This window comes from Lepidochelys kempii, chromosome 7 (assembly GCF_965140285.1).
Source record: "Lepidochelys kempii isolate rLepKem1 chromosome 7, rLepKem1.hap1, whole genome shotgun sequence".
In the NCBI taxonomy this organism is placed as follows: domain Eukaryota; kingdom Metazoa; phylum Chordata; order Testudines; family Cheloniidae; genus Lepidochelys; species Lepidochelys kempii.
This window is the reverse complement of record NC_136386.1, coordinates 122,661,868-122,675,858: the sequence shown is the minus strand read 5'-3', so window position 1 is coordinate 122,675,858 and position 13,991 is coordinate 122,661,868. Positions and strand designations below refer to the sequence as shown.

Sequence of the window (13,991 nt, the reverse complement as noted above, 5' to 3'; positions counted from 1 at the left end):
CTGGCGTGAGCCAAGCTTGGGGCTCCGTCCAGCCCACAGCAGGCAAGGGACCGCAGTACAGACACCACCGGGTCACTGGCATTCGCTGCCCCCTCTGCCCACCAAGGCGCCAATGACTGGGCCATGCAACCAGCGGCCTCCAGGCCCCTTTGGGCGCCAGTACGCGGGGAGGGGCTGCCCTGCTGGCCAAAGGTCCCTGAGCTTCTGGGTAGCTTGCCACCATGCCACACACGCCCGCTGGGTGGGGGGAGCCTGGTATGGGGCCCCATGCTCGTCCCTGCATCCCCGAGGCGACCGCTCCGCCCCAGCCCCACTCCTCCTCCGGCCTCTGCATGGTTCTGTCTGCACCACTCTGCCCCAAACCCCCCAGTCTCCCCCCCAAGCATGGCCCCTGCCTGCACCGCTCCCCCTCAGCCTCCCACCGCTCTCTGCAGAGCTCAGGGGAGAGTCTAGGTTCTGCCCCGCCCCCCAGGGGCTCCCATATGCCAGTGGCACAAGCCAGCCTCCCTGCCTGGCAAATTCAGGCAGCCCACGAGGCAGCGTCTGCTCTCCCCACCCTGCCAGCCAGCCATGGGTCAGGGTCGCTGAGCAGGGACACCCCCGCTCCCCACGCCAGGCCTGGCTCCCTGCACCAGCGACGGGTCTGAGGCCTGGACATATTCGGAGCAGAGCCCGATTCCTCCTAGCCAAGCCCAGAAACCGGGCACAGAGCAGCTCTTTAAACCAGCCCAGCTAGGACCACTCCCAGCCCCACATCCTCCCCGACTGCCACGGGCGTTTGCACAGAAGCCGGATCTTCGTTCCTGGCCCGGCTCCTGCTGCCGCATTCCCCCTCTGATGTCAGGGTCCTCTCGGTCCTCTCCTGGCACAAACAGCATCGCCCGGCAACCGGCCTGGGCCGGACGCGGATTAGGGAGCAGTAATCCAGCAGCAGCCACTCAACTCGGAGGGGACAAAAGAGACGGTTTTCCAGTAAATGCCCCTGGCAGAGCCACACCTGAACCAACAGCCCAGAAACTGGGGGGCACCCGGATCCCAACTTCACGGCTGGGCCGTCTGATTCGAACCGAGCACCCCAAGCACCCCAGAACCTCCGCCGGCAGGCCCAGCCAGAGACAGGGCGAGGGGGAGAACAGACTCTAAGCAGGAAGGGGTTTCTTCGGGGGGAAGTTAAGGGGATTGTCCAGGGAACCCGTGAGCTTGTGTTTCTTTAAATCAGAGCAGGGGCGAGCGAGCTACAAACCTGATCCAACACACACAGCCGAGCGCGCGCGTCGGCCGCAGGCCCCAGCAGCTGCTTGGTTCGCTGGCTTCGACACGGCCGGGGAATCGTGGGTGCTAGAACCCCACGAAGCGGCAGGGAGCCAGGGGACGAGGTCTCTGCAGCAAGAGGCCAGGGCTGCCTCGGCTGCAGGGACCTGGTCCGCGGAGGGCGAGCCGGCAGGCGGTGCGTGGACACGCTCTGGGAGCGGCAAGGCCCTGTCCGATCAGAGGGAAGACAGTTCCCCCCCGGCCTGTGTGACCGGGGCGCTCAGGTGGGCAGAGCACGAGTCCACACTTCACATGGGCACAGGCAATTGGGCTGCGACACCAGACGCAGTTTCCGGTGCCCCTAGTCAGTTTCACAGCCCGGTCCTCAGGTTTCCCGATCCATCCGGATTGAAGGTCTAGAACCCGGGCGCAGGAGCCCGACACACACAGGGGGCAGCAGCTGCTCTTGAATCTCTTCAGTCACATTTATAAACACCGCCCCTCCCGCCCCGTTGTGTGTGTCAAAGCCCCAGGGAGGGCGAGAAGACAGGACACCATGCAGTGGGGTGGCAGCCAGCACCATCCAGGGACCAAGTGGGGCAGGACACGCTCCAGATGCCAGCCAGCCATTTACAAATCAAATAGCCCAGCTCCCGCCCACACAGAGCAACCAGACAGATGCCCCCGCCGCCTTGCACACCCCACAACCCTGGCACGCCGGCCGCCACTCCTGGCTACGCCCCCTAGCACTCTGCACTCATCAACAAGGCCACGGGGAAGGCCACAAAAGAGACGCTAGGTTGGGGTTGATAAGGCTCCTGGGCTGGGACTCAGGAGACTTTGGGTCAAGTCCCATCTCTGCCACTGACTTGTCATGTGACCTCGGGTGAGTCACTGACTCATTCTGTGCCTCAGTTTCCCCACCCGCAAAATGGGGATGGCCACTCCCTCCCTCGCAACAGGGGCTGTGTGGGTGGGAGAGTAAATCCGGGCCGTACAAGGAGCTAGACAGACGAAAAGCCCAAACAGGAAACAACAAGGCCAGAGAAATGAGTTCGAGGACTCCCTGGAGACGACTCAGCGGCCCAGCTGAGCAGGGCCTGACCCTTTAAGAGCCATTCCCGCCTCACCAAGCACCAGGGCCCCGTGAGGGACACACGGAGTTAACGAGCGATGATCATGTGCCCACGGACCCAGAGCGATGCCCCCTCACTGCCCTGCCCCACCCCTACAGCAGGTGCTGGTTCAGTAGGGAAGCAAGGGATGGAGACAGATACCACCTGCTACACCAAGTTCCCTCTCCCCTCCCCCCCAGCTCTGCTGATGCCCCTCAATCCCGACCCGTAGTCCCTCCCCTGCGCAGGACCTGCTCTCTGCTGTAACCCCCACCACTGAGCGGCCCTGCAATAGAAGAATGGTCCCAGCCATGCCCCACGAGGGGGGGGCCGCGACGCAGCCTGGTAGAGTTAGGGAGCACCCCAGCCTTGCCAGCAGACCCAGGGTTGCTGCGCCTTGGGGCCCTGCCCACAGGAGTCACTGTACAGGCATGACCCAGCCATCCCAGGCAGGGAGGGGCTGATGGTCTGAGCACATGGGTTAGGACCCTCCCACACTCTGTGCCTCAGTTTCCCCATCTGTAAAGGGGGCTGCAAGGCCCAGGGCTGGGAGACTGAATGCCGGCTCCCCCCTTGGCCAGGGCTGGTCGGTCCCCATGCTAGGCTCTGCACTCTTCCCCCGGGAGACAATCCCCCAGGCTCACAACCCCCACAACCCGGCCTGCATCTCCCTTGGCTCAGACCCATGCCCTCCCCGCGCAGCCCCCACCCAGCTCACCCCGGCCCAGCGCGCTTTGTTGCCGGCTCTGTTTGTCTGGCAGTTGGAGGCTCCTGTATTAGCTTGGAGCCAGCAGCTCCTCTGCACCCCCAGCCTGGCCAGGGCCCCCTCCAGCAAGCGAGGGGGATGGGGGAGACCTCCCCTCCCCCGCCCATCCCACCTCCCTCCAGGGCAGGGGGAGGCATCTGCTGAAGTTATCAAGGTAGAAGCCCATCGGCCTGGAGCAGACTCAGTGATGCTGACACCACGGAGCGTCTGGGCCTGTCCCCGTTTCACGGGCCGTGGAGCACAGCCAGATCCGCCTGCCAAGAGACAACCCCCAGCTGCCGCGGCAGGCGTGGGAGCCTGCATCATCCCTCACCCCCAGCTCTGCCCGTACCCCTCCCTCCCGACCCGCAGCCCCCTGCTAGCCCAGCCCTGGGCTCCCCTCCAGCGCCCCTCAATCCGGACCCTCGGCCCCCTGGGCCTCTCTTGTGCAGAGGTGCCCATGGTGCCCGCCAGGAAGGGCACAGTCGGCAGGTGAGTTACTAGCAGAGACCCACCAATCTCACTGCACATGTGAGCTTGCCAGGGTCCGGGGCCAGGCCTGCTGAGGGACTGAGTGCAGAGCCGCTCGCTGGATTCCCTGCCCTGTGGGCTAGGCTGGCCGAGATACAGGAGCCAAGGCCGGGATCCGGCCCAGAGCTTCTCAAGCCAGGCTCCGAACCGTGCAGATGCCCCGGCCCCCCCAGGCCCTGAGCCCCCCGCAGGAGCACGTGGGCTGGTGGGAGGCTGCATCCAGCCACAGAGCAGCCCGTTCCTCCCCCCCTCCCTCCCCCGCCAGCCCACGTGCCCCTCCCCTACGCGGCCTATTTCCCCAGGCTGGGAGGACAAAGCCCAGCGAGTTGCAGGCTCTCCAGGCTCGGCTGCTGCTCCTCTGCAGGAGGAGTCCCCCGGGGGTCCACGTGGGGGGCAGCCATGCCGAGGGGGGCTGGGGGGGGTTAGTCAGGCCATGCTCCTCAAGAACCTCTCCCCCAGCGTCCCTTGTCCTACTGGGAGATCAAGGCCCAGGAAGAAAGTTACAAGGGTGCTGAGCCCACGTGGGGTGGGGTGGGGGGGCTCACTAATGAGCAGGGCCAGTCCCCTGGGTCCCCAATACATCTGACCCCCAACCATTGCCTTTCTGCACCAAGGGAACCCTACAGAGCTGCCGCTGCCCCCCCATGGGCCCATCAGTGAGGAGGGGGCCTGGCACTGCAGGGCAGGTAGACAGCCAACCCAGCCAGCTCCTCGGGGGATGGCCCAGGAGCCATGCCCCCAACAAGCCAGACCTACAGATACCGAGTTCACCCCACACAACCAGGCTGCCACTGCTGACCCCCGACATCAGTAATGGGAGCTGGGGGGGGGCACTCCCCAAACTCAGCCTCCCCCGCCCTACCCCCTTGCCGTGGCTTTGTTCAGCCTGTGTCTCTGGGGTCCAACTGATCCCACCCTCCGGGGAGGTCCCTCCGCCCCCCTCCCCCCGCCAGCAAAGCCCCCCTTGTTCAGGCCCTACCCATCGCTGGGGTCGGCCCCCAGCCCAGCCTGATCCCCACACCTGGAGCCTCGTGTGGGTCGCTCCCAGCCCCCTGCTCCACTTGGAGCTGCCCGGCCCAGCGAGTAGCCCTTGACGCCGAGGGGCCCAGAGCGGGACCAGGCTACGCCAGCCAGGGGCAGACCGCGAGAGACTAGACTGGCAGAGCTATGGGCCCTTCCCTCTGGGGCCAGTGGGTAACCCCGTCGAGTCCACCCCACCAGCCAGGTGCCGGGTGCCGGGACCAGTGCCGAGGGGCCCAGAGCGGGACCAGGCTACGCCAGCCAGGGGCAGACCGCGAGAGACTAGACTGGCGGAGCTATGGGCCCTTCCCTCTGGGGCCAGTGGGTAACCCCGTCGAATCCACCCCACCAGCCGGGTGCCGGGACCAGCGCCGAGGGGCCCAGAGCGGGACCAGGCTACGCCAGCCAGGGGCAGACCGCGAGAGACTAGACTGGCAGAGCTATGGGCCCTTCCCTCTGGGGCCAGTGGGTAACCCCGTCGAATCCACCCCACCAGCCAGGTGCCGGGTGCCGGGACCAGTGCCGAGGGGCCCAGAGCGGGACCAGGCTACGCCAGCCAGGGGCAGACCGCGAGAGACTAGACTGGCGGAGCTATGGGCCCTTCCCTCTGGGGCCAGTGGGTAACCCCGTCGAATCCACCCCACCAGCCGGGTGCCGGGACCAGCGCCGAGGGGCCCAGAGCGGGACCAGGCTACGCCAGCCAGGGGCAGACCGCGAGAGACTAGACTGGCGGAGCTATGGGCCCTTCCCTCTGGGGCCAGTGGGTAACCCCGTCGTATCCACCCCACCAGCCGGGTGCCGGGACCAGGGCCCTCCCGCTGCGGGCGTGGGGGGCTCCGCGGCCAGCCAGCGTTCCCAGCAGGCCCCGAGGAGCCTCTGGCACGCAGCCCCCACTTGCCGCTCGGTGCCGGCAGGTTTCCCAGGCCTGGCACGTGGCGTGAGGCCAGGCTGCGTCAGGAGAACAAGGCGGGCGGCTCCAGGGGGCTGCACCGTGCCAAGGAAGCCAACGTGCCATGCAGCGATGCGGGGAGAGATGCTCCAGCCCCACTGGGAGCCCCACAGAGCGTGGCCGGCCGCAGCCCCCAGGACAGAGACAGGCACAGAGGCCTGCCCCTGGGCCGGGCTCCCCACAGCCACCTGGCACCAACTCCACGGATAAACAGCATCCAACAGCACGGTGCCATCCTGGGCAATCCGGTGCCCCCCACCACACACGGACCAGCCTGGCACCTCCAGCCCCCTGTGCCCCATATCCCCCCCACGCACCAACCAGCCTGGCACCTCCAGCCCCCTCGCCCCGTACCCCCCACAGACCAGCCTGGCACCTCCAGCCCCCTGTGCCCCGTGCCCGCCACCACACACGGACCAGCCTCGCACCTCCAGCCCCCTGTGCCCCCCACCACACACGGACCAGCCTGGCACCTCCAGCCCCCTGTGCCCCATATCCCCCCCACGCACCAACCAGCCTGGCACCTCCAGCCCCCTCGCCCCGTACCCCCCACAGACCAGCCTCGCACCTCCAGCCCCCTGTGCCCCATATCCCCCCCACGCACCAACCAGCCTGGCACCTCCAGCCCCCTCGCCCCACACAGGCCAGCCCGGCCGCTCGCCGTCCCACGGGGCGCCCCGGCGGGATTCCCGCAGCCCCGCAAGGGGCCCCACGCGGGTGCAATGGGGCAGCCGGCCCTGGGGGACGGGGAAAAGGGGGCTGGGGGCAGGAGGAGGCTGGAGGAGGGGGGCAGAGGACGCGGCGGGGGGGCAAAGGAGGAGAGCAGAGGACGCGGGGGCGGGGCAGAAGGGGGCAGAGGAGGGAGGGGACTGGGGAGAGGAGGAAGGGGGCAGAGGACGCGCGGGGGGCAGGAGGAGGGGACAGAGGAGGAAGGGGGTTGGGGGGCAGGAGGAGGGGGCAGAGGACGCGGCGGCGGGGCAGAAGGGGGCAGAGGACGCGCGGGGGCTGGGGAGGGGGAGTGGGGCAGAGGGCGGGGGGGCAGAGGACGCGGGGGGGGCAGGGCCTGGCTCCCGGCCCCCCCACCTGCTGCTCCCCGCGCCCCAGCGGGATCGGGGCCGGGATCGGTCCCCCCCCGCACCCACCTTCGCCGGCCGCCTCCATGTCGCGCTGCCGGGCGGCCCCGCCCGCTCGGCTCGGCTCGGCCCGGCCCGGCCGCCGGCTGGAATCGGCCCCGCTCGGTCCCGCCCCCTGCCCGGACTGGCCCCGCCCCCAGCCCCGCTCGGGCCCGCACTGGCCCCGCCCCCTGCCCCGCTCGGCCCCGCCCCGATCTGCACCCCTGCCCCGCCCCCTGCCCGGACCGGTCCCGCCCCCAGCCCCGCTCGGCCCCGCCCCCTGCACCCGACAGCATTCTGCCATACCCCCCCCCACTGCCCCATGAACTCCACCAGGGCACCCCCACAGTCCCGCACCCTCCGCTGCACCCCCCACTCGCTGTCCCCGGCTCTCCCTGTCCTCCCCCTCACAACCCTGGATGGGGTTCTCCTGCCAACACCCCCTGGGAGGCAAGGCAGGGCTGTTGTCCCCATGGTACAGATAGGGAAACTGAGGCACAGAGCAGCTAAGCGACTTGCCCAAGGACACACACGAAGCAGCCCACACACTTGGAACTCCACTGGGAGCCTCCCCAGCCCCAGCCCACTGCCATGCCCTTTGGCTGAGAACGACCACACTCATGTCACCCCACGGGGCAACACCAAGGGCTGCCCTGCATCAGAGGGGAAACCCCAGTGCATGTCACAGAGCACCCCCCTCAAAGCAGGCTTCTGGAGCACACAACATGGGTCCGGGGGAGGGGGGGGGTCACTGCAACCGCAGGAACACTCAGCGCCAGGCTAGATGGGCGCTGCCAGGCACCCTGAGCAGGGAGCATGGCACACATGGGCCGAGCCTGCACTCCTCGGGGAGGAGAGGCAGTGTGGCCTACCGGTTAGAGCTATGGGATGGGACATCAGGACTCCTGGGTTTTATTTGTGCCTTTCACAGGACCCACCTAGGGCTGGATTTTCCGGGGTGCTGTGCACCTCCCATGCCAGGTGGAATCAGTGGGCGCTACAGGTGCCGGCCAGGCACCCAGAATCAAGAGGCACTGTTGAAAATGTTGGCTCTTTGTGCTTCTGGTCCCTGTCTGTGCGCTCGGGGCAAACGGCCCAGCACAATGTGGGGACCGCAGTCTGAGCCGGGGGCCCCACGGCAGGGTGAGGTCGGGCAGGGCAGTTGCTAGAACCTCATTCCTCAGGAGATCTGAATATTTCCACGGCTGATCATCGGCTGCTGGGTGGGAAGTCCGAGGAAAATCCCTGTACAGGTTTGTGAGTTACTAGAGATTGTGCACCACTTGGATGTAAGGAAGAGCACGGACTGTCTTTTTGGTCTGTGTCCGTACAGCCCCTAGCACAATGGGACCTCATGCGAGCACCTACGTGTTGTGATAATATACACAATACGTGACAGTGACAATCAAGAGAGACGATTAGACAATGGCTGACAGGTTTAAGACTGACTTCTCTCCCCAGGAGCTCAAAACCAGCTGGGAACCCCCCCAGGCTGGATGTGTGAACCACCCAGCTACCGCTACGCTAAAAACCACTAGGGAAGAGGCTGAGTTTTGCTGTTGAAAATGGAAACGTCACAAGATGAAGAAGAAGGAAGCCAGGCTAAACAGCGACATCGGCTTCCTGAGCAAATGCAAGAAACAAAACAACATGCCCAGAGGACTCGCCAATAACCACCCTCTGATCACTATACGCCACTCCAGATATGGCGAACAACTCTGCAGACAGACTTCAGAGACGCTGGGGAACCATCTACTGCACCCCTCGTGCTCCAGAAGGAACCATCTCAAAGTAGAGATCATCCCTTGCTCCCACACATTGGAAGAGAAAAAAGCCAGACACCTACCTGGAGATCATGCAGGACACTCAAAACAATGACAGCCACCCAACACAAAAACAAGGTGTGTAACTGACTTCAACGACCTCCTACCCAACCTCCGGGAGAAACCACAGCACTGGGACCCCCCCCATGGCCACCACACAACACCCCAGTGTCGTCAACCTAGCAAGACAGCCCCTGCCTGGAACTATCTGCATTCTTCAAGGAGCTGAACCAACCTGATACCATCCTAACCTGCGGAAAACCAGAAGAATTCTTCCGCCAACTACACCCCCAAGCATTCTTTCACCTCCCTGCCCGCAGTCATCAGCTGACTGGACACCCTCAGCGGGCAAAACCACACACTGGATCGTTACCTCGATTGCGTCAATGGAAAAAAACCCTCCACTGTGAAATCCGTAACCAACATCACAGCCCCGACTAGGGCCTGGGCTACGTTACAAAGTTAGATCGACATCAGCTGCCTTGTCTGGATCTGGTTACCAGAGTCAACCCTCAAAGTTCGCCAGCAGCTGCCCACAATGCCTGACACTGACCTGCTCTGATCACAGTTGGGAACTCCACTGCTCAGGGGTCACAGAGACCGGAAGCGCCCCCTCCCCTCCCCTCCCCTCCCCTTCCCCCTTTACAACCCCACACATTTTTGAAGCCTTTTCCTGATTGCCCAGCGTGGTATGCTCACCTAGCAGCTCTGCCCAGCTGGCCGGGCCGGCTCCACGCTCCTGTCACACTCTGGCACGGAGCAGACAGGAGATACGGGATCTCCTGGGCCTCGGGGGAGAAGAGGCCATGCAAGCCCAGCTACAGACCAGAAGTCGAAACGTGGACACCTAGGAGCAGATTGCATGGGGGACGCTGGAGAACGGGTATCGCAGGAACCAGTGACAGAGCCACGTGAAAGCCTAGGAACTGCGGCAGGCAGATCAGAAGGCCAGGGAGGCCAATACTTGATCCACAGACCTGCTGCTTTTACAAAGAGCTGCGTGCCACAATTTGGTGGAGACCCCGTCCCATCCCGCATGGCACCGGGGATACCTCCAAGGAGCATGAGTCACAGACCCCTAGCTTGAACAGCGAGGTCGAAGGCAGGTGACATGAGCCCAGGGGATCCAGCTATGCCACGAGCCAGGACCTCTGAGACTCCACCACAATCCAGTCAGTCCTGGCAGTCGAGCAGGGGCAAGCCCGATAAGGGGAAGGAACCTTGGGTAAGTGTGTCAATGTATTTCCCATCACATTAATTTAGTTGCACTAGAAGAAGCAGTGGTACAAGAAAAAGAGGTAGAGATATCCGCTTTTCGTTCCCCTGCACAGTTAAGGCAGGGGGGATGTGGAGCAGTTTGTTTATCTACACAGAGATGTCCCTTGAATCCTCCTGAGAGATCTCGATAAAACTTTCAGGGAGGTTCTCTGCAATCCTCTCCCAATGGTTTCTAGAGATGGCAGCTTTATTCCTTCCTTCACGGTAGGACACTTTCCCATGCCAACTGGTGATCACTTCAGCAGGCACCATTGCAGTAAACAAGTTAATGGCATACGGCCCTGGGCAGCTTCAGGTCACCAGAAGCAGCGGTGGTCTCTGTGCCTTCGTTCCCCTTGAGTGAGATATCAGCTAAAATCACCATCGCCGGGAAAACAGGGCTGGTATCCAGGGCCATTGCCCGACACTCTTCACGTCTTGCAAACGAGCAATTCCCTCCTCGTTCCCCTCGCCTCTGGTGGACCATACTCACCATGACCAGTACCGCAAGTGGTGCCGCGCACAAGCCCTCCGAAGCAGAAGCGTCAATAAGCAGGTCTTGTTTAAATCTTTAGGGGAGCAAGGGAAAGCAGGTCTAAACCCTAACTTTCCATTTCCCTTGTGACTATAGTGACAATGGTACCTCTGGGTGTTTTATCTATACCTGCTTGCGTTGCAGCCTTGAGTGGTTCCCTCTCCACACCCATGGAACACCTGAGCAAGATGAGGAGGAGAAAAAAAAGAGGACTTGAGATGACACGTTAAGTGAGATCCTACAAGCCGGTGCTGCATCAGACCATGAGCAAAGGGGAAGGAGGGTGAATATTGCAGACAGCCTGGGGAAGGAATGAGTGGACAGAAGAAAGGCCCAGGAGTCCCAGCAAGACAAGCAGAGGGAAATGCACCAGGACACAATGGGGCTTCTCCACCAGCAAACGCAGATGCTGCAGACTCTTGGGACCTCCAGACTGAACAATCCTGGGCTCGATTCCCATTGCAGTCCCTACGCCACCCCCCAGCCCCATAGCATTCCATATGGCCTCAGGGCCCGCACGCCTACCCCTACCATCCCACACCAGGAGAAAGCATCGACAGCCACAGCTTCACATACACTGACCTGTGACAGCCACGGTTGCTGTATGTGTAGGTTAAATGGACATGAATGTTCTTTCCCCTTGTTAACTTCCATTTCACGACTTTATTACTTTTCTATGTATTTTGTATGTAAATTGCACAGATTTTTTTTGCGTTGGTTTTGTTACCCAAAATTCTATTGTTTGGAAAATAATTCATCTTTATTTGTTCCCAACGTATGCTGCAAAGAGCAAAGAAAGCACCCACTTCAGTACTTGTTACCATGCAGTGTGACAACTCATCGTCTTAGTGACAGTAATAATCATAAATGTACAGCAAGTACAACAAAATTATTCAGTGCATTGACAGTGCTATATTCACACATGTACACCAAGCACCACACAATTCTTAACAGGCCCCAAAACAGCAGCACCAGGTACAGCAGAGTACATCACAATGCATTACTGTGGCTCACTGTTAAAGTGCTCTTGCAAAGCCTCCCTGATCTGTATCACTCAGTGTTGAGCTCTTCTAACAGCCCTTGTGTCTGGCTGTTCAAACTCAGCCCACAGCCACTCCACCTCTGCCCTACCCCCCAGTGGCAAGTTTCCCCCCTTTGCTTCGCAGAGATTATGCAGGTCACAGCAAGCAGCTATAACCATTGGGGTTTTTTTTCACGGAGATCCAATTTTGTGAGTATACAACGCCAACATCCCTTCAATCTACCAAAAGCACATTCAGCAGTCATTCTGCACCTGCTGAGCTGGTAGCTGAATCTTTCCTCGATGCTGTTGAGGTAGCCAGTATGCGGTTCCATGAGCCAGGGGAGAAAGGGGTTGTCTGGGTCCCTCAGGACCATTATTGGCATTTCAACATTGCCAGTGGTATTCCGCTAGTTGGGAAAGAAGGCCCCTGCTTGTAGCATTCTGAACAGTCCTGTGTTCTTAAAGATGCGAGAGTCAGGCACCTTCCCTGACCAGCCAATGTTCATGTCAGTGAAGCATCCCTGGTGACCACCCAGCACTTGCACAACCATGGAAAAGTAGCCCTTTCTGTCGATGTACTCTGTGCAAGGTGGGCTGGCGCTAAAATAGACGTGTGAATGCCATCTAATGCTCCACACCAGTTAGGAATCCCATTGCAGCAAATCCATCCACTATGTCCGACATATTGCTGAGACTCTCAGGCTGGCATAGCAGGAGGTGATTAATGGCCCCATGTGCTTGCATGACAATGGCCCCCACAGTGGATTTGCCAACTCCCCAAATGATTCCCACTGACCAGTGGCAATCCAACATTGCAAGTTTCCACAGCCCCTGGCTTCTCCACTGTCAGTACAGCTCTCATTCCGGTGTCCCTGGGCTGGAGGGCGGAAGCGAACTTGGGACACAGATCCAGGAACATGGCCTCCCACATCCAAAAGTTCTGCAGCCACCATTTGTCATTCCAAGCCTACATTACAATGCAATCCCAGTCAGTGCTCGTTTCTCAGGCCCAGAAGCGACGGTCCACCATGTGCCGCTGATCTGTGAATGCCATCAACAACCTTGAATTGGTTCTCGGTCTGTCCCCCAGCAATCTGTCCTCCAAGCAATCATCGTGTTCCTCGCTGATTTGGTTCTTCTTGCGGCTCTGCAAATACCAAAAGATCGTGTGTCTTGTGCTTGCAATGCCCATGACAATAATGCAGAACTGTGCAGGTTCCAGCTTCTGTCAGAGAGGGCAGATAGCGAGGCGGGCCGCGTGAGTTCATGGGATTTTTTTTAAAAGGTGCAAAAATTATGGGATGTAGAAAATTGCATGCTGGGAAGTTGTCACCTTGCTCCCAGTCACCCCTGTGCAACTGCTTTCTGCCCCATCATGCATTGCCAAAACTTCCCAAGAGACAGTGCGCTGGAGGATGGCACGTTGCATACTGGGCTACCTACCCGTGGTGCACCCCCAGCGCCGATGCAAGGAGCCAAGGATGCATAGGCACAAGTGATAGACTAACTGCGGCAGCTCCATGCTGACGTAACTTGCGTTGGTAAAAGCGTGTAGTGTAGACACGGCGTTTCGCTCTGCTGCCAGGAGGACAGCTATCTTGTCCTGAAATCCAACCACCAGCTAGTGATCAAACCAGCGGGCAAAGGGGGCGCTCTTGCAGTCCTTAATTACGATGACCACAGCGTCAGTGCTGCGAACATCTGCAATGGTGCTTATATATTTGGTAGCTGAATATCGTGCACCGGTATGGAGCAGATGCGGCCACACACGACGTGTGGACACCCAGCTGAATACAGGGATGCGGCACATCCCGGGAACCCTTCCGTCAACTCCAACACCATGGCGACCTGTTCTGTCAAACTGCTCCCCCGCCGGCAGGCCAAACTGCTGCGATGCTCCACGAAGCTCAGCGAATCCAGGAAAACAGATGTTTCCTATCCACCCAGACCTCAACAACCCTCACCCCTCCTCCCCCCCCCGCCAGCATCTTAAGTCCCGCAAGCCTTTCTGGGAACATTCGTTTAGCCTCATGCAATCAGGTGACAATCAGAAGGAGGCTTGCAAAGCAGATTGGGCTAAACAAGACTTTAAAAATAAGCACCTTGTGCCGGATCCCACGCAGGAGGTTCCTGGGTTTGACCTTCCACAGTCATCTTGGTCAACTCTGAATCAAATCCGAACCAACCACGGTAGATGCAGGCATCTAATGCACAAACGGAAAATCAAGAACTCCCCAACGTGCAAGTGTGGTTCCCCACAACAGACCAACCAACATCTCACCACCTGCAGCCCAATTTATGAATATGAAGGAGGCATCACTGCAATAAATTCTGCCACTCCTGCTGTAGCCACCTGGCTCGATCGGCTTCAGGTGAAATTGTAATTGCTGCTCTACCCCAGCCATATGGAAGAAGAAGAAGAAGTTGACAATGTCAACGAGGCCAACAGACAACTCTCTGACACCACCCACTGTGAAGAACTCAAAGACCCCACACCACAGTTCACCCAGGAGTTTAACAATACCATCACACCTTCCCCAAACAACTCCAAGAAACACTTTACAAGCCCATCCCCCACAAGCCCACATCAGGGATCTTCTACGTGCTTCCCAAGATACACAAACAACAT

At 60.7% G+C, this 13,991-nt stretch overlaps 1 protein-coding gene across 4 annotated transcripts in view; it reads right to left on the bottom strand.

Moving 5' to 3' along the window:
* LZTS2 (leucine zipper tumor suppressor 2) overlaps positions 1-13,991 on the bottom strand; it is a 46,539-nt gene that overhangs the window by 12,310 nt on the left and 20,238 nt on the right. The window contains exon 2 of one of the 4 annotated variants that reach the window (XM_073354537.2): positions 13,465-13,566. The exons of 2 other annotated variants lie outside the window; for them this stretch is intronic. The gene's annotated coding sequence lies outside the window, so the exon portion shown is untranslated. Of the gene's footprint in view, positions 1-6,753; positions 6,861-13,464; positions 13,567-13,991 lie in introns of those variants that run through there. One more of the 4 variants, XM_073354535.2, reaches the window with a different exon arrangement.